Genomic DNA, 21,900 nt, shown 5'->3' on the forward strand with positions numbered 1-21,900 from the left:
TCTGAAATAAAACTTATAAGTATAAACTTCTGAAATAAAACTTAAAAGTACAAACCATAAGGCAAAAAGGAAATTAATTTATTTACATGAAAATTAAAACTTCTGTGTACAAAGGACATCACATGTGAAGTTAAGAAATGAATGATATATAGAAAGAGAATTTTTCTAACATCTAAAACTGATGAAGCATGAATATCTAGAGCATGCAAAAGTCCCTATAAGTTTGAATAAACAAAAAGAGACAGGAACCCAAAATGCAAGTAATGTACAGAAAACACCAAACTATAACCAGCACATTTTAAGTGTTCAGACACACACACACCGGTCATCACACAGGGGGGGCGGGTTAAGAAGGTGGATGCATCCAGTGTGCAGTGAGGGTGAGGGCCCCTGCTGAACAGGGAGGTGGGGAGGACCAGGGAAAGGAAAGGCTCCTGCAGTGCCCATCGTGGACCCAGGAGACAGGACCTTAGAATCAGCGCAGATGAGTAGCACCCTGAGCCATGGGGATGCAGAGAGAAAGGCAAGAGATGCTTGAGCTCTCCATCAGGACACGATGATACCAGCTGTAAGTGCATTAGAACTGAAAGACACGTATTTCATAAGCCGCGTGCAAAGGAAGTGTGGCTACCTGCCCTGAGCAAGGAAGGCATGGAATAGAAAGTGGAGATGAAGACGTGGTCTCAGGGAAATGCAAACCATTCAATCCTCCACCCCTGGGGTTAGAAGGAAAACAAGAGAAGGTGGGGAAGGTTTATTGAACAAATAGACAGTCAATAGAAGTTACTTTGGACAACAGTAAGTACCCCCTCCTCCCAAAGCTGTGGTCCTGCCTGCGTGGATGTGGCCTTGTCACCAGGACCTCCTGCATCTCCAATACTAGTGCTCATGCACCAGCCCAGGTGAGACTCCTAGCATTCCTCTCCACCCTCTCCCCATGACTACCAAATCCAGGCAGTGCCATAGAGGCAGGCCTGGGCTCCTCGGTTGGCCAGAGAAGGCTCTCCTGGGCCCTGGCCACAGCTCATCAGCCAGGTCCCTTCTCCTCCTCCACCAGGCCTTTTGCATCATTGCAAGTGCAGTTTCCATAGATCTACTCTCATGCCTTAAACCTCTCCTTGTCTCCTGAGTTGAACTAAAATACTCAGCAGACCATGCGTCTCAGTCTCCATCTGCTGAAGCTGCTGTAACAAAATACCTCAGGCGGGGGCCTAGCAACTGACACAGTTCTGGAGGCTGGAAGTTCAAGGTCAAGGTGCAGGAAGATTTGATTCTTGGTGAGGCCTCTTCCTGGCTCAAGAGTGGTGTTTTCACCCTGTCCTCATGTGGCAGAGAGTGAATATGTCTCTTTCTCTTATAAAGCTGTTAATCCCATCATATGGGCCCCACCCTCACGACCTCATCTAAACCTAATTACCTCCCCAGAGTCCCATCTCCAAATACATTGAGGTTAAGGCCTCAACATATGAATTTGTGGGTCCACAATTTGATACCGTCCTATCCCTCCAAACTCACCCGCCCCACCCCGCACGCACCTACACATCTTTCACACTGGTTCTCCCCTCCTTGCCTTTGTGTGTGCCTCTCTTTGGAGCTCTGTCTGCCTGGAGAGCCTCTCTTTATCCTCCTAGACTCAGCCCCGGCCTCCTGGTGCTCTCGCCAGGCAGCCTGGCTCTCCCTTTGAGCCACCACTGTGTCTTGGGCACATCTGAGCCTCCCATGGTTCCCGCAGCCCCGGTCATGGAACTGGGGCTAATTTCTTGGATACTTAGATGCAAGCTCCTTAAAGAAGGAAGCAGGTCTTAGTGAGATTTAAAGCCCTGGGCCCTGGCATGGTGGTGGGCACCACACTGGAGGTACCAGCTGGGCAGAGGGATGAATGAATGGTTTGTGCACGTGGCCCAACTCAGGAAACTGGAATCTCTGCTCTCATTTCTCTCTCCTTGGCCAGGAGAGGTGGTCCTTGGGAACTGGGAGAGGTTTTTTTGTCATTGTACTTCCAATGCCAGACAGAAACTAATCCATGACAGGTGGGAGAGGTGTGTTTCACTCACCTGTTCGGGTGTCTCCAGTATTTGAATGACTTACAGCCACTGTTTCTCTGAGACCCTAATGGCTAGGGACAACCTCTGGGAAGGGAGTGTTTGGGAACCCAACTTTACTCCTCAGACACCTGGCTGGCTTCAGAGGTTCAGGTAGAAGGAGCCCCCATCAAAGCTAGGGCTCAGTGGGCAATGTGGGGGAGCCACAGGAGGTGTGTGCCCTTGTTGGGAGCATGGATGTGACCGTGCCAGGGAAGGGCAGTGGGCGTTTGGGTGATGAGAGAAGGAAGGAAGTGTTAGCACAGAACAGGCATGACCTATCAAAGGCCCAGCCTCACTGGGCTCAGACCTTCTGATCAGCCCCTCTGCAAGCCCAGACCTCGTACCCTCTGAGCTTGCCTTTCGGCTCCAGGTAGTGACTGTCCTCAAAAAAAAAAAAAAAATCCTAATTAAAAACAAATAGCTCCAGACCTCCCTGGTAATGCAGTGGATAGGAATCCACATGCCAGTGCAGGGGACACGGGTTCCATCCCTGGTCTGGGAAGGCTCCACATGCCATGGAGCAAGCCCACAAGTCCCAACTGCTGAAACGTGAGCACTGTAGGGCTGAGAGCCACCGCCACTGAGCGCCAGCCCCGCAACTGCTGCCTGGGGCCTATGCCCCGCGACCAGAGAGAAGCCACCGCAAGGAGGACCCCGAGCCCTGCAACTAGAGAAAGCCCGCCCGCAGCAGTGAAGACCCATTGCCACCCGCGATACACGAGTAAACAGCTCCCCACTCCCTTCAGCTTTCAGAAGAACTACGCAATCATTGCAAAACCTGAGACCGTTTCCTCCCAGACCACAGGGAACATGTTCACCACCACCACCTTCTTGCTGCTGAGTGTGTGACCTGAACCCTTGTCTGCTGGAGGCTTTGAATGATGAGCTGATTGGAGCGCTGAGTCTGCAATCCAAGCCTTGGCCCAGCAGGCCACAGTTTCCCCACCCAGACAGAAGCCATCCGCCAGCGCTCTCCAGATTTGAGGGAACCGGCCCAGATCTGGGTCACCCATTGTAACAGCTTGCCACATGTAACTTTGAAAGATGGCCAGTGCCACAGAGGACCTAATGTTTAAGTCAGTTGCTTAATTAAGATTTAAACTAATAGTTTACTGAGCTGCATGACTCTGAGCTCTAACGAGGCTCTGACATTGTGTCCATTCCCAGAGGTGTGCCCTTTGTCTCATTCTCACAGCTGTTCCCTCCCTGAGACACCCGCTGTCAATCAAGGTGGCCCTCGGGGTGACCCAGGCAAGAGCAGCCCTTCCATCCAGCTTCTCCCTTCTGCAGTCCTTCCTCTCAAAATCCAGCCCCACCCCTGCCCCTTAGGTCAGCTTGGATGTGATTGTGCTAGGATTGTGGACAGCTGGCCTCAGGACCAGAAGCTTCAGGACCACAGGGATGCTGTGACAGGGAGGACCTGGGTTCACCCAGAGCTCCAGCAGGCAGAGGCCAGAGCAAGAAAGCTGACCTAGGCCAGGTGCTGGGCCACCCAGTGTCCTATGATCCCAACTCAGATGCTGCTGCTGCTGCTGCTGCTAAGTCTCTTCAGTCATGTCCGACTCTGCGTGACCGCATAGACGGCAGCCCACCAGGCTCCCCCATCCCTGGGATTCTCCAAGCAAGAACACTGGAATGGGCTGCCATTTCCTTTTCCAATGCATGAAAGTGAAAAGTGAAAGTGAAGTCGCTCAGCTGTGTCTGACCCAGCAACCCCATGGAGGAGCCTGCCAGCCTACCAGGCTCCTCCATCCATGGGATTTTCCAGGCAAGAGGACTGGAGTGGGGCGCCATTGCCTTCTCCATCTCTGATGTTGCTGTGCTCCAGTCACTTAGTGGTACCCAATGATTGCTTTATAGATTCAGAACCATAGCAAGAAGGCAATCTTATACCTGCCCTGCCTAATCAACCCAGACAAGCAACTAAGGTAATTCATGCAGTTGAAGCCAAATTGCTTGATGAGGTTTTTGTTGCTGCTCTTACTACAGACTTGCCCTGGGTATCAGAAGTCCTCCAGGAAGAACCCTGTTCCCAGGAGCCTGCTGTCCAGGATGCAGGGCACCAGCCACCCAGGATATCCACCACCCAGGAGAACAGCCACAGTGTGAGCAGCAGGAACAGTGCTGGGTAGCAGCCTTGTCCATATGCACTGCAGATGTGGGTCAGTAGGTTAGAAGATCGTCAGGCCAGGAGCCTAGACATGTCTGTTCTTCTCTATATCAAAAATACCTCTCTGTACACATTTCTTTCCCAGGTTCTTTAAATGGAAGAAAACTGCAGCCATAGTCTCCCTGCTTCATGGGCCAAATGAGATCTGACCTGTGAGCTTCATCTGTGCACCTAGATGGAGGGTTCTGCCAGGCAGAATCCGCTGCTCTGGGTGTGCTCACCTTGCCCACCATGCTCCTTAGCCGTGGTACCATACGGGAGGACCCACAGCTTCACCTCACTGCCTCTAGGCAGTGCAGACTTGGGAACACGAAGTCTGGTCCCTTTGCTGTCCTTGGTGTGACCCTGCTGTCCCCAGCCCAGTGACCAATGAAGTCTCCACGTGACTCTCCACATCACTCACAGTGGGCCAAAAAGGGAACCGAGGAGGGGTGGGGAGGGCCCTGTCCAGCCGTCTAACCACCAGCAACTTATGCCTGTTTCTCCATAACACTGTGCATGTGTTGATTAGATTCAAAACAGAATATATATTCTGTGGTTCAAATGAAAGATTCTAATTCATTCAGCTGTTTTCAAAACAACAATGAAGGTTGATAAGCTAGCTGCCTCTGCCTCTAAAGAGCACTATTTTCTGAAGTCTGTTTTTCCTGTAAGATAGAGCATCACCCATGCTGATTTACTGGGTGAACCACATTCAGCCCTAACTGGTTTTTCCTCGTATCAATCTTTTCTCCCTGACAGGCCACCTGCTCCGGGAATATCCATTACTGTTACTGACGCATGAAGATTTCTTTCCTTGTGGACCTGCAATAATAGCCATCACTCTGTCCAAAGAATGAATTCTGAAAGGGAATCTGGGGTGGGGAGTGCGGGCGAATAAGCTGAGAGGTAGGCACTGCTCCCTGGGCGCAGGGATGGTTTCTCTCATCTGCTTGACCATCAGGACACTCCATGACACGCCCCCAGAGCGAGATGAAACTGCAGGACCTCCTGATTGAAGGGCGGGATAAAAGTGTCACTAAGGTACACAAATGCAAAGCGTTGCCTTTCTCCCATGGGCTTTCTCACCCTGTCAGGGTGGTTTTTATTTGCTTCTGAATGTGTTCACAGAGGCAGGGCCCTGCTGCCGCTCCCACCAGTGCTGTGACACCAAGTGCTACCTTTCCTCTGCCAGCCAGTGGCCAAAGGCAATGGGCCCTGGCTGGGAGTGGGGAGGTCCAGCAGATGCAGGCCCGTCACCCCCACCTGGCAGACAGGTGACCACAAGCATGTGACTTGGCCCGAGTGACCAGATGGTGACTTAGCACGCCGCACTATGGTTTGGCCAGGCCCAAGCACATCTGAATGAGGTCTAGGAGCAGAGCTGTTCCTAGGGTTCTGAGTTTGTTCTGGTGGCAAAAGAGAATTGGTCATTTGGGTTTATTCTTCAGTGAATCAGGAAAAGTGATGTCAAATGGAAGAGCAAGGGGGATTTTTTTTTTTCTGGGACTGAAAGGAGAGAAAAGAAGCAGATAGTTAGGACCAAGGCAACCATATTAGTTAAGATTCTTCAGAAAAACAGAACCAATAGGATATATATATATATATATATATATACACGTATGTGTATGTATGTGTGTTTATATATATATATGTACATGTGTGTATATATATATGTAGATATATTTTTATATATTACATTAGAGGAGTACATTTATATATGTGTGCATATATATTTTTATATATGATATTTATATATATATGTGCAGTGTATATATATATATATGTATATATACACTTATATATCTATATATAAAGAGCTATACTATAAGGAGTTGGTTCACACAATTCTGAAGGCTGTCATGCCACAGCCTCTGTAGTCAGCAAGCTGGAGGCCCAGAAGAGCTGATGGTGTAGCTCTCCAAAGGCTACCAGGCTCAAGATCTAGTAGAACTGATATTTCAGATTGATTCTGAAGGCAGGAAAACCTCCTGTCCCAGCTCAACACAGTCAGGCAGCTATTCCCTCTTATAAGCAGAAGGGTCAGGCTTTTTGTTTTAACTGGGCCTTGAATGGATTGGATGAAACCTGCCCACACGGGGGAAGGCGTCTGCTTTGCTCGGCCCATGGATTCAAATGTTCCTCTCATCCAAAAAGACCCTCACAGTTCTCTCCTTGCCCGGCTCACATGGAGCCTGGCACTGTCCTTTTGGCCCTCTCTGGGAATGGGGCTCTGTGCCCCAGAATCTGACTGCCCTGGGCAGAACCATCCCATCTCTGACTGCTAGACGTGGCTGGACAGAGAGGGGGCAAAGACGCCGGGTGCCTGGGGAGCAGAATCCCCACTTGCTTAGAGACCTGGCCCATCTCTGATGGATACTTCAGCTTGACCATCCCTGAGAAACTGAACTGGAGAACTCAGGAAACAGGCTGGTCTCCCATTCCCACCTGCCCCCAGGACCCACAGAAGGCCAGGGTCCCACCTCTGGGGAGTCAAGCAAGCAGTCGCCTGTCTGCTCCAGGGCTGGGAGCCCTCCTGCGCTCGGCTGCTAGGGGCCCTTCCTTCTGGGCTTGTTCTGCTGGCAGGAGTGTCCAGGCAGATGTACCTACCCCGGCGGGGTGGGGGTACTGCTGGCCCTTCAGTCTCCTCTCAGCTGCCTGGTGGTGTCCTAGGTCTCAGCCGCTCTTAGCAACTGACAGGATGGTACATCCAGCAGGGTGATCAGGCCTGGCTCCAGTAGACCCACTCTGCCCTCATCGTCCAGGAGGCTTCATCTCCTGGAACCTGCCAGTGGACCCCTGGGTGCCCAGAGCTATCATTTACTCACCTTCAGTAAAGATAGGTAGGCACTCAGGCCAGTGGAAGGAGACTAGCACTAGGCAAAAGGTCTGAGACATTGAGCAAGTCTCAGAACCCTCCCAGACTCAGTCTTCCCACCTGTAAGATGAGGATAATTGTATCTTCCTATTGACTGAATGGTGAGGCCCATCCATCTCCAAGGAGGCTGGGGATGGTGGGAAGGCAGACCACCCCCCTCTGACAGCCACCTCTCCCCTCCAGCTGCTGGCTTGAGTGAGATCCCAGAAATGAGTGCTCATGTATGCACACCCTCGTGTGGTGGGAAGCCCAGGGGACTCAGTCAGGTTTCTCCCCACATCCCACAAAGGGCCACCAGATTGAGCAGATAAAACTGCAGGAGACTCATTTAATAAATTGGTATTTCAGATAGTTAACAATTTTGTAGCATATGTCCTGAATATTTAAATAAACAACAAATACATTTTTAGTGTAAGTATGCCCCACATATGTTGTATAAGTATGACCCAAATATTGGGGAGAGGGGACTGTGTGCATTTTTGTGGCAAAATATACATAATTAAATTTATTTTAAGTGTGAAAAAACACCCTTACAGTCACACCAGTCATATTTAACTGGAAGACAGTGCACCCTATGGCCCAGTTGAGTTGACACATAAAATCAGCCATCACAGCAGCCCATGTCCATGGGGACTGGTCAGTGAGGAGCCACAGGGACATTGTCCATGCAATTTACAGAGCAGCCAAAATCTCAGGAGAAAGGGTGAGGCCATTCCAGGTGGCCGGAAACAGGCTGGTCTGACAGGCCACGCTCTGGTGGCTCAGCACCCTGAGAACCGTCCCCGCAGACACACACCCTCACACTCTGACAAAAGCGCAGAACCCAGGCCTCCCCAGGGCTCTTAGACCGTGTCGCCTCTTCTGCCACAAACCTAAAACACGGCATGGCATCTGTGGTTGACTCTCTCTTTCCCTAAATCATGGTCTCCTTGGGAAGACTTCAGACTAGTTAGATATTCCCAGGGCCCAGAGTCTCACAAATGCTTGTGGGATGTTGACTAAATAATTGTAGTAGAAGTAGTTGTCATGTTATGGATAATTTTTTTTTAAAGATAAAAACATTACTTGCATACCAATATAAACTAAACATAAGTCAAAGATTGTACTTAACTTATTAGGGAATAAGACAGCACACTAGTTCCAGGAGCAGAAATAGAAGCCATGAAATGTATTTACAAATAAAAATAGATACAAAACTGCCTTTTTCCATGACAGTGGAAATGTCATCCTCTTGACAAGGATTGTTTTCTTTGCTGTCCTTTACTTACACATTTCAGAGTTGAAAACTAGCTCAGAGATGATAAAAGAGGAATCAGATAACTCAGAAGTTTTCAATGGAGGACACCCAGGAATCTTTTTAGTCATTTTAAATTCTTTCACTTTTCTTCCCTGACACAATCTCTCCTTTGCAATCATAACAGTCTCAAAGAAAGATTACTTTGACCACAAAATAAAGCTTTCATGAGGTTTAGCTTGGGTATCTCCATGGGTGCAGCAAGAGAGCTAATGACTCCCAGGCCTCCCTGGGAGAGCTTTGCAACATCCAGAGGCAGCCCACAATTGCTTTCTATCTGGAGTTTGCATAAGGGATCAGACTGGATTGTAAGAGCTTCTATTATCTGGTATCCTGAGGCTAGAAAACCGAGACCAAGAAACTCTCTCCACCAGATTTAACCTGCAGTCTTATAAACTTGGGTGAATTTTTCTTTTCTGGAGGCTTCTCAAATATCGTAAGGTTCCTGACCTGCTAGAAAGTCTGGTAGCTGCAAGCCAGGCCCCAGGTCAGTTTTCCTTGAAAGATTTTGTAGACATTGTCTTCAAAAGTACAGTTGAACTTTATGCCTTTAAAGTGGCTGAATCATTGAGCATTGTCCTCAAATATGACACTCCAGATAAACCTTGATCAATTTGTTTAGTTGTATCCTAGTGCAAAGGAAAACAGTTTCTTACTAAGCCTATGCAAATAACTCTATCTCCAAGTGCATAAAAGAGACTTAGTAAGTTTCTGAATTCCATGAGCTCAGTGAAAATCTGGTATCAATTTTTAAAGTTTTACTTTGCAGAAATGGAATTTACTGAATTTCTGTGGATTAAGGATAGCTTAAGAAGAAAGAAAAGGAGCATATTTGTATATCTAGAGAGCAGAACTTTAAAACAAATCCCCAGTATACCAAAGAGTTAACCACAATAAAAATTTCCTTTATTAATTCATTCGGTCCTTTGAAATTATTACTATTTTGCAGAATCTTGGGTTATTATTCTCATGAAGCCATATGTGTCTCAACTGAAAAGTTCTAGAAATCCAGACTCAGACTCCTGGCATAGTCTAGAAGTTCTCTGAGTGAAGTCAGCTCAAAAACCTGTACCCAGGAGTCTATTTGAAATGTTAGTTTGAATTACCTGGTACACTTCTTTTCCATGAGTCACTGAGATAGTGTTTATTGAAGATACAATCTCTGGTCTGCACTTTATCACAGAACCTCAAGCAAGCCTCAGAGTATAGTAAAAAACAATCTGTACATGACAAAGACTTAATAACTATGGTTAATTTATTACTGATAATTTTTTTTAAATAGAAGTTCTGATGAGAGGTTGTAATAAGAGTAACTAATGCATCTGGCCAAAAAAAGTGGCTATTTCTCCACGTACAAAGCAAAGAAAATAAAGCCATTCCAAAGAAAAAAAATTAGACAAAATGTTTTTAATAAAAATGATTAAACCTATTTTCAAAAACTTCAGTGAAAGTTGTCAGATTTATAATGAATGAATATTTTGTGCAGAGGAAAAGAATCTTGAGATACAACATATATTAATCTTGGAATGTATAGAAGGAGAAAATCAATAGAATTTATTTGCATGTCTAGCAATAAGAATCATTTGCTTTGTTGCAGTTGTCTGCAGTTTAGGAGTTGTAAGATAGCTCAAAGTCAATGAAAGGTGCAAACTGCACAGAATCAGAAAACTCACAAATGTGTGCCCCAGGTAACATATGGTTTCTGCTGAAAGCAAGCAGAAATCTTTCTGATCTGTTGAAAAGTTCTTTCTAGAGGGAAGATGGTAAGTAGGAAGCACCAGGAATCTATCTCCCCACCTTGACAACAATTGCATTGGCAGAAGCTGTCTGATGTAACTATTTGGAACTCTAGAGATATGTTAGCTTGGGCTGCCATAACAGAATACCACAGAGTTGTTGGCTTAGACAAGAGAAACTTATTTCCTCATAGTTATGAGGCTAGAAGTCCTAGGTCCAGGTGTCATCAGATTTGGTTTCTGGTGAGACAGTTCTTTCTGGCTTGTAGATGGCTATTCTCACACGACCTCTTCCCTGTGCAGCAAGAGGAGGGAAGAGAAAGAACTCTTATGTCTCTCTTCCTGTAAGGACACTAGTCCTATTGGATTAGGGCCACAATTTTATAACCTCATTTAACTTTAATTATTTCCCTAAAACCCCTATCTCCAAAGATGGTCACAAAAAGAATGTCAACTAAAAATATGCACATCCTAAAACTTGAGAGTTATGCTTTATTTGGTGGGAATTTGGGGGACTTCAAGCCTGGGAGACAGTATCTCAAGTAACCCTGAGAGAACTACTCCAAAGAGGCAAGCAGGGAGCCAGGTTATATAGAAGTTTTGAAACAAAGGGAAGGCAGTCCGAACATCAAAAGATTATTGTTAACTAAAGAAAACCAGATAGCCCAAGTTAAGGAATTTAGCACTTTTCTATGCATGGAAAGATGCAAGAGTCTAGGTTCACTGAAATCATTCCTTCGATATGCACCTCAGCTATCTGGGGCCAGTATCTTGCATTTTCACATTCTGAGCTTCTTCAGGGCTCACCATAGAGAGTAACTATAGTCTGATAGCTGCTAGATGGCAGATATTATTCTCCTTTTGAGTTTCTTCAGGAATTACCCATTCACGTTGGAGGGCTACAGTCACTGATGACTGTGACATCATTTGTTTGCTGATGTGGCAGGAAATATTCTATTTTTCAGGGTTAGGGCTTCAACATATGAATATGGAGAGAACTTAATTCAGTCTATAATGAGAGATTGCTGAAGGTTTGCAGCTTCCAAGGAAAGGCTTGAAGAGTGAATAGTGATTAATTTTGGTCAGTTTCAGCTCTAAACACAATAGCAGACACCTGTCCTCTAACCTCTAGCCCCAGGATAAGAAGCTGTGCATACATTCCAAGAGCAACTTACCCACAGCTTGTGGGAGCTGTCAGGCACTAAGGACCCTGTTTCCAAATGATAAGAGTCTGCTTTTGTCATGAGTTGTTATCTCTGATTGTTGAGATACAGACACAGAAGTGGGCAAGCTCTATTGTTAAGACTCTCCCCATTTGGCCAAAGTGACTTCAAGGGGATTTAATGGCATGTTGGAAATCATTTTTTCCCTTCATTTTTCACTTTTCCCTTTATAAGAGCCAGACATTTAAGGACTGGGATATTCAAAAGCAACCACATATGAGGAAACATTTTATAGAGTCATTGAGTAGCCCAGGGAAAAACTATAAGCTCAGAATAGACCTGAGAAGACTGTAAGTTTACACCTCAGACTGATCCTTGGCAGAGAGATAGCCCATATAGTTGCTCAGTCACTGACTGAGTCACATCTGACTCTTTGTGACCCCATGGACTGCAGTCCACCAGGTTTCTCTGTCCATGGAATTCTCCAGGCAAGAATACTGGAGTGGGTAGCCATTCCCTTCTCCAGGGGACCTTTCTAACTCAGGGATCAAACCTGGGTCCCTTGCATTGCAGGCAGATTCTTCACTGTCTGAGCCACCAGAGAAGCCCATAATAGCAGCAACAAACAGCTAACCTGGGGGAGGGGGAGAATTGGACCAGAGTTACCACATTATAAGATTCAAAAGCCCAGTTTTCAACCAGAAAAGTCAAAAAAAGACAGGTCAAAAACCAAACAAACAAAAGTATGGCCTGTTCAAAGGAAAAAATTAATTAACAGAAAATGTCCCTGAGGAAGACCATATGGCGGAATTACTAGACAAAAACTCCAAAACAGCTGTTTGTAAAATGCTCAAAGAGCTAAGAGAAATATGGACAAAGTCAGGAAAAGAATGTATGAACAAAATGGAAATGTCAAAGGATAGAAAACATTAAAAAGGAACCAAAAGGAAATTCTGGGGTTGAAAACTACAATAACCAAACTGAAAAATTCACTAGACTGAATGATATGATGAACTGCAGTGATTTTTTTAGTCAAAAGCATGTTTGACAAGAAGAACAAAGAACAATTGAAGGTACAATGATTTAAATTATTGAATCCGAGGAACAGAAAGAAAATGACCAAGGAAAGTGAACGGAGCCTATGGGACTTGAGGGGCACCATCAGGATGCTCAGCATTTACACTGTGGGAGGCCCAGAGGAGGAAAGCAAGGGGAAGGGATAGAAAGACAATTTGAAGAAATAGTGAGCAAAACCTCCCCAAACTTGATGAAAGACATGAGCATAAACACCCAAGAACCTCCACAAACTCCAAGCAAATAAAAGCAAAGAAACCCACATGAACTTTATAATCAAACTTTCAAAAGCAAAAGACAAAGAGAGACTCTTAAAAGCAGCCAGATAGAAGGAATTCATCACATCCGAAGGTCCCTGGTGGTATTATCAGCCAATTCCTCATCAGAAATGGGCTTAGTGGTAAAAAATGAGGAGGAAATTAAAACATTCCTATATAAATAAAAGCTGAGAGATTTTGTTACCTCCAGATCTGCCCTGAAAGAAATGATAAAGAGAGTCCTTCAAGTTTTAGGAAGAAATATCAGATCTCTGGTAGGATATCTGTAGGAATATCAGATTTCTGACAAAGATAAACACCCTGGTAATTATAAAACCTAGTATTATTCTAACTTTGGCATCTATTTCCACTTTTGTTTTCTAAATGACTTAAGAAACCATGCATAAAAAACAATGATTAGTCTATATTTTTAGACAGAAGATGTGTAAAATGGATTTTATGACATCAGTAACTGAAACTGATGAAGTCAGATCTGTATAGGAACAGAGTTTTTATGTTACTGAATTAAGCTGGTATAAATTCAATTTAGTGTTATAACTTTAAGATGTTAAATATAATTGCCATGATGGCCATAAAGAAAATAGCTACAGAATGTACACAAAAGGAAATGAGAAGAGAGTTAAGATATTTTACTACCAAAACCAATAACTAAACACAAAAGAAAATAGTAATGCATGAAATGAGGGACAAAAAAGCTATGAGGCATATAGAAAACAAATTGAAAAATAACAGAACTAAGTTCCCCTTTATCAGTAATTACTTTAAATGTAAATAGATTAAATTCTCCAATAAAAAGACAGAGATTGGCAGAATGGATTTTAAAAACATGACCCAACTATATGCTATCTACAAGAGACTCACTTCAGATCCAAAGATGCAAATGAATTGAACATAAAAGCATAGAAACAGATATTCCATGAAAGTAGGAAACAAAAGAGAGCATGAGTGGGCTGTACTAACACCAGGTAAAACAGACTTTAAATCAGACATGCTTACAACAGGCATAGAAGGGCCTTATAGATTAGTAAAAGATTCAAATAGCAAGAAGATTTAACAATTATAAACACTTATATATTTAACAATAGATCATCTAAATATATGAAGCAAAATTTAATAGAACTGCTTATGTATGTACCTCATTTTGCTCATTCATTTCCTAATCAGAGGACATTTGGGTTGTTTCCAGCTTTAGGGTTTTGTGACTACTGTGGCTATGAATACGGCCAGCAAATACTGCTGTGACTGTTTTCAGGTATATGACATATGTGATTTGGCCTTAAAAAGGAATGAAACTCTGACACATGCAGCAGCATGGACCAACATGCTTGAGGACATCAGGCTGAGTGAAACAAGCCAGTCACTAAAGGATACTGTATATGCCACTTATATGAGCTCCCTAGAGGAGTCAAATTCATAGAGACAGAAAGTAGAATGGTGGTTGCCAGCGGTTGAGAGAGGGAGGAATGTGCAGCTGTTGTATGATAAATGTAAAGTTTCAGCTTGGGAAGATTAGAAAATTCTGGAGATAGACGGTGATGGATGCACAGCATTGTGAATGTATTTAATGCCACTGAACTGTTCAGTTAAAGATGATTAAAGTAATAAAATTTTATATGTATAAAATTGTGGTATATTATACCACAATTCTTAAAAAGTAAATATTTTTTAACTCTTTCTATTTTTCCCAACACTTGCTCGTATTTATTGAGTTCTTTCTATGTGCCAGCCAGATGCACTCCCAAACACTTTACCTGTGTTATTTTATTTAATTTCCATAATAATCTGATGAAACAGGTGTTATCCTAATGCCTATTTTTCAAAAAAAAAAAAAGTGAGGCACAGAAAAGTTACTTTATCCAAGGTCACAGAACTTCTTAGTGGTGGATCTGAGGTGTGAACACAATCAATGGGATTCCAGATTATTCTTAGCCACTATGTGGTTCAGTTCAGTTAAGTTCAGTTGCTCAGTCATGTCCGACTCTTTGCAACCCCATGAACCGCAGCACGCCAGGCCTCCCTGTCCATCACCAACTCCCGGAGTCCACCCAAACTCATGTCCATTGAATCGGTGATGCCATCCAACCATCTCATCCTCTGTGATCCCCTTCTCCTCCTGCCCTCATCTTTCCCAGCATCAGGGTCTTTTCAAATGAGATAGCTCTTCACATCAGGTGGCCAAAGTATTGGAGTTTCAGCTTCAACATCAGTCCTTCCAATGAACACCCAGGACTGATCTCCTTTAGGATGGACTGGTTGGATCTCCTTGCAGTCCAAGGGACTCTCAAGAGTCTTCTCCAGCACCACAGTTCAAAAGCATCAATTCTTCAGCGCTCAGCTTTCTTTATAGTCCAACTCTCACGTCCATACATGACTACTGGAAAAACCATATGCTGTACTACTTTCAAAAGGAGTGAGCAACCAGTACTTTATGTTATTATAGCTTTGATTATCATCATGTGATCTCTGATCAGTCGCTTTGCATCTCTGCGTTTCCTTGGATGTGAAGCTGGAATTTAGCATTTCCTTGCGTGGCTGTGACCTTCCTCTGCATAGCTACAGTAGGTGGTGATGCAGCCAATCACGGTAAAATAACCTTGCAAATGGTGAGTCCCACACTCACTCACTAAAGAATCTTTTATTATTGCCTTCCATGACATTAAAAGTCTAAATGCCAACTCTACTACTTACTTGCTGTGTGATTTTGGGCAAGAAACTTGACTTCTTTGAGCCTCTGTCTCCTTGTCTAAAAAATGGAAGTCATAACATCTTTCTTGCAAGGCTGTTGTGAGTAGGGCTCCAAAGTCCTCAGGCCTCACTGTCCTGTGAATACAACTAAAATCACATCAGTGTTAATATTCAAACATCACTGGCAAGGGACCCGCCCCCAGTTCATCAGACAGCTGAGAACCAGAATTCATTTCACACTCAACATAAAACTACATATCTTGATATGATATGTACACAACCAGAGAGAGAATCTGAAAAGCCATATATATGCTAAATAGATTGTAGCTATTATTTTTATTGCTTTAAATAGAACAGAAGGTCAAGGTGGAATAATATCTATATTAACAATCTAGAGTTTAGATCTTATTTTCTGACTAATCCCCACCCATTTTAAATGGGGAACAATGGGAATAACCTTTGAACTGCAGTATGCACATTCCTGGAGGAAATAGACAACTCTTATATTTTGGTGCATTGTTTCCAAGGCACATTGCTTTCACATAATCTCCCTGGGCACTTAAGAGATCATTTAAGGGAATCACTGTGATACTTAGGTGACTAACACTTTTACAGGGTAGAGGGAGAGGGGAGGCAAAGCATATAATTCTTCTTTTTCCAATACAATTGAAAAATATCTTATCCTATATGCTCATAGATCTTTAAAAATAACTTTTGATGTGTCAAGTTATTATAAAATCACTGGCATGCAACTCAGAAAGAGTTTAAAGAGTTGAGAGAAATTTTCAGTTCCTTTCACTGCCATGCATCTCTATGGCCAATACTTGTTATTCTTTACTTGTATTGTTGTAGCCGCCCATTCCGGGAAACAAACTCACTCAGAAGGACAATGCAGATAGTGAACTGCAGTTTATTACACCGGCAGGCCCAAGGCAGAGTCTCCTCTTAGCCAAGGACCCCGAGCAGTTTTTTTGAAAACTTTATATACCCTAAGTGTACGTGTTCAAATCCATCTCCCCAAATTCTCTGAAACTAGTCTGAACAAAGGAAAAGAAAGATACAATCAAAGGTAACCCATGATTCGTATGCCCTAAGCCTAGGTAGTTAACAGTGGACAATTACCAATAAGCCTGTGGTCATACCCCAATAAGTGTAATAGAATTTATGATTCTATTCAGTTACACAGATAATTAAGGTACTCTTTTAAGCAATGGAAAGTCTAGGTACAAGCCCTGGGGCTCTTCCATCTGGGGGGTCTGGTTTTCCAGTTGATATGTCGTTTCCATAGATACTGGGCATAGAGTTCAGAGTCCACAGTCCGGCCCAAGATGGAGTCCTGCTTTCAAGATGGAGCCTGTTCTTTCTGTTTCCTCCTTCAGTATAAAGAGGAAAAATAGGAATAGAATTAATGCTGCGCTGTCTCACACAACCATAGAGATTGTCCATGGTATCTGTGCTACTGATTTTAGAAGATCTAATTTTCAATTAGAAAAATATTTTGAATTGAAATTAAATCTTTTATTTAAATTTGTCAAAATGTATGCTATATTATTGTTTTGTCAACTATAATGAGAATGCAATTCAGAAAAAACAAGTTTAATAAATAGAGTTCATGATCACCACAGTGTTAAAATCTTTAATACATATTTTAATTAATTTTTATTGGAGTACAGTTGCCTTACAATGTTATGTTTCTGCGGTACAGCGAAGTGACTCATCTCCACATACACGTGTATCACATCTTTTTTGGATTTCCTTCCTATTTAGGTTACCACAGAGCATCAAGTAGAGTTCCTGGTGCTATATATTAGGTTCTCATTATTTATCTATTTTATATATAGTATCAATGTTATAGCCACGCTTTCCGGGAAACAGACTCACTCAGAAGGACAATGCAGATAGTGAAGTGCAGTTTATTACACCGGTGGGCCCAAGGCAGAGTCTCCTCTTAGCCAAGGACCCCGTCCAGCATTTGTGAAGATCTTTTATACCCCATATGTATGTGTCCAAACCCACTATCCCAATTCCCTTGAGACTTACATAAACAAAGGAAGGGTAAATACAACCACAATAACCCCATCATTCACGTGTTATGTGTTCAAACAGTCAATAATCAATAAGCCCGCAGTTACATTCCAAATAGTTAATAACCGATAAGCCTGTGCTTACATTCTGATAGATAGTGTCCGGAGGCAGGGGTGATTAGTGTCTGTTTTCTCGTCTTTAAGATTCCCCTGCCCAGAGGGGGGTCTTATCCTTCCGTTGTCATTCCCACAGGCGCTAAGCACAGAGTTCAGAGTCCACTGCCCAGAGGTGGCCACGCACGATCAGCACAGACAGGCCTGAGATGGAGTCCAGGCCCTATGAATTCCTTCTTCATCAATAGTGTATATCTGTTAATCCCAGTCTCCCAGTTCATCCCACCACCTCCCTGAACCCCTTGGTATCCATACATTTGTTCTCTACATCTAAAAATTTTAAATTTCAATTTATATATATTTGTCAGAGAACTAAGATGGGCGAAGACTCTTAAGAGTCCCTTGGACTGCAAGGACATCAAACCAGTCCACCCTAAAGGAGATCAGTCCTGAACATTCATTGGAAGGACTGATGCTGAAGCTGAAACTCCAATACTTTGGCCACGTGATGCGAAGAGCTGACTCATTTGAAAAGACCCTAATGCTGGGAAAGATTGAGGGCTGGAGGAGAAGGGGATGACAGGATGAGGTGGGTGGATGGCATCACTGACTCGATGGACATGAGTTTGAGTAAGCTCTGGGAGTTGGTGATGGAAGGGGAGTCTGGAATGCTGCAGTCCATGGGATCACAAAGAGTCAGACACAACTGAGTGACTGAACTGAACTGAGATGGGATGATCAACAAAAAGATTTTAGATTAGAACTTTAGGGATAAAATTAGACTAGAATTGGGGGAGGTAAAATGGAAACAGATATTCAAATGGAAAAAGGAACATGTGAAATTATCAACAAAGAATAATTTGGTTATGTATCCATGAAAATGGGACTTCCTAGGTGGTGCAATGTTAAAAAAAAAAATCTGCTTGCCAGTGCAAGTGACACAAGATCACTGGGTCAGGCAGATTCCCTGGAATAGGAAATGGCAACCTGCCCCAGGATTCTTGCCTAGAAAATTCTACGTACAGAGGAGCCTGGTGGGTTACAGTTGATGGGGTTGCAAGGAGTCAGACACAACTGAGCACACACACACATCCATGAAAACAGATATTGATGATTATCAAATTATTATGATTTCATTAGAGTCCTTGTAAAGAATGACATAGCAGTTTTGTTTTAAAATGTCAATATTTAAAATATGCTGAAAATTCTTCTCTGTGGCTATTTAAATAAATATAAAAATTTTAGATGGCAACTCAAAAATACATGAGGGGTACATAATTTTACATATGAAAAATGTTAGGAAATACGTGAGCAAAGCATTTGAAGGCCATTGACCTAGAATCATTCTTGACTCAGCAAATGATCAAGCAAAATGGCCTGACCCCACCGGGACTGGAGGTGCAGTTCAATTAACAGATTTATGGTCACCAAAGGGGAAAGATTGGAAAAGGGATAAATTAGGAGTTTGGAATTAACAGATGCACACTACCATGTATAAAATAGATAACCAAATTCTGTCATAACCCATAAGGGAAAAGAATTTGAAAAACAATGGATGTATATATCTGTATAACTGAATCATTTTGGTGTACACCAGAAACTAACAAAACATTGCAAATCAACTATACTCCAATATAAAATAAAAATTAAATTGAAAACAGATAAACAAGCATATTTAAAATTTTAATTTAACTTAATTGTAATTTAATTGGAGAAAAAATCAGTCTAAATTGGTCAAGTCAGATGTGGCGAGGAGGCTCCAGCCAGAGGAGCTGGGGAGAGACTTACACAGATGAGGGACGGAAGCAGACCAAGGAGGCTACTGATTTTCTGTGGCTTAAAGCCTGGTTCACTGTTTGTGACTGGCTGTCCTCAGGTTTCACTTTTGTAACCTTGAGGCATCTACAGGCTTAGATTTGCGTTTGCTTGTAGAGGCGCCTGGGCATATGAGACCTTTCAGTCTAAGGGCCTCCTTGTTAAACTAATTTAACACTATCACGTCTCCCAGCCAAGGTAAAGCTCCAGGTTGCCTGGGTAGGATATCTGACAGTGCTTGAAGAGTATGTGTGTGTATCTGTGTGCCTGTGTACTGGGATGTGTGTGTGTGACTGTGTGTTGAGAGGTCTGTGTGTGTTGGCATGGCTGTGTTTTGGTGTGTGTGTTGTTCCAAGTGCCTATCACGTGGTAAGGCTGTATCCCAAGGCCTCCTTGCTCACACTTCTCCCTGAGGAGATCACCTCTCACACGTGTGGACAAGCCCAGCTAATGTCCGAGTCCCCAGTGTCATCTCTGGTTATCATGGCTGAAGGGCAAGTGGGGAATGATATAAAAATACAGCTTTAGTATCTGATTCACTATTACTTAACAACTATTCAGGAGAATTGTGTCTTCCCTCATGGTGAAGGCAGGAAAGTATCAAAATGTCAAAATGTGAGAGAGTTATAATATTTGAAGGGATCTTAATCCACTTCTGCTTAATAGCACCTCTTGAAAATATGTGATTAATGTGTAAACCATATAGAATTTTGTGGGACCCAATGCTGTCTTTACACAGCCAAGCACTGGCGAGGAATCTGCAGCTTTAAATCCTCCTCCAAGTTAACTGAGTCAAGAACAGCATTCCTTCCATAAGAGGATAAAAAGAACCTCCCAAAGGACTTAAAAGTCTGACAAGAAATCTTTTAAATTAGCAGGGGCTGCCACAATTGCCTATGTAACGTCACGGCAAATTTGACTCTTCACATCCAAACTGGCCACCTGGGTGGAGAGGAAGCATCTCTTCCTCGGAAACAAGGTGGAGACAGCCGGTTGGGTGTCCCCTCATGTTGTTACTGTAAGTTTACCCCCTCAACACACAAATGGTCACTGTTAGAAAATCTATATATCTGAGGTGCAAAACAGATCAATTCACATTTTCAAGATGGAAAAGGGCTCTTTGCTTTACATAGGGATTCCAGAGGCATTCACTCAAACAGAAAGTTCCTCTGCTGCATTTAAACGGATTCTATTTACAAAACATCCATAAATTAAAATCACAGGAGCTCCATTTTGCAAACTAAATGAGGCATATTCAGTGCAGCCCTTACTGGAGATCATACCTTTAAAGAACTGTGTGACCGGAGAGGATGAAATAGTGAACTTTAGACTGATGATTGCAAAAGACAGTAGGTTCACCAAGAAAAGGCTTGCAGTTGGTGGTCTGGCCTGGAGGGGTGAGGCTACAGACGGGAGACACCGAGTAAGAGGGTCAGAACAACTGTTGTCCGAGTCCTGCTTCAGAGTGTTCGCATCGGCCTTCCGGTAAACAGGCCACCTTGGCTCTGGTAGAAGGAGCCAACCATCCAGGCTTTTCCCAAGGATAACCAGAGCCTGAGCCAGCAAATTTAAAAACCTCCAAGTCACTGATGCTTTCCCCAGGAAAGTGCAGTTTTATTAATGCAAGAAAATATGTAGCTAGAACAGCAATACTGTGTGAACAGCAGAATGTGTGTTTTACAGTCAACACACCCTCAAGTGTCTAAATGCAAGGGGAAAATGGATACACTCCTGCAATGCGCTGACACTGATGTAGGAGGAAGATGTTTCCTGTCTTAAAAAAATGCAAGCGGGTTGAAGCAAGAAGTGACCCAGTCATTTCAAAGCTTTGGTGACCCCATCTTTGTGTATCTGAGGGAAAAGCTCTAAGAATTGCGGGACTCTGTAAAAAGGTGGTTTCTCATTCCTGGGAGATCCCAGGAGTCACAATTGGAAAAGTGGGTAAGGAGGGAAATTTGATGTGACCTGGGAGCAACCTCCCCAATTCTGGGGCAATTAGGAAAAAAGATTCTCTTCTTCCAACAGAGCATTGTCTCACTAAGTGATCTCTTCCCAGCTTTATAGAAGAACTGCCTCACACCACAGGAAACACACAGGCTCTTCAGCCAGAGGTCCAGGAGAATTACTTCACAACCAGAGCAATTTTCCCTCTGATACCTGGGAGCCCTGCCGCCCCTCCCCTTCTGCCTGTAGCATGGATGCAATGAAACAGTGCCCTTTGCATGTTTAACACAGGACTTGGCTGACAATAAACTCAGCCCATGGCCACACTATTAATAGATAAAGCTATTAATAGAAACGCGCCCCTGCTAATCTTCACCTGTCATCTGTTATTCTTTAATACGCACAAGGTTTTAGTTTCTTTGCCTTTCTCCTACTCTGAGTGCTGTATTCACTGCCTTCCTGGTTCTTCGGATGGTCCTTTGTGCCTGCACCTCATTTGCAGGAAAGAAAAGGACTTTGGTCCCAGGCAAGTTCTCCCCTGGGGGCCCTGCTGAGACCAGTGGGTCAGGGGAAGCAGCAACATCCTCCCCTGGCCTCCATCCGCTGAAATGGCGCTGATTCCTTAACTGCAGGCACTTAGAAGGGATGTTTTGCTCACCTTT

The sequence above is a fragment of the Cervus canadensis genome, chromosome 8, assembly GCF_019320065.1.
Source record: "Cervus canadensis isolate Bull #8, Minnesota chromosome 8, ASM1932006v1, whole genome shotgun sequence".
Classification (NCBI taxonomy): Eukaryota; Metazoa; Chordata; class Mammalia; order Artiodactyla; family Cervidae; genus Cervus; species Cervus canadensis.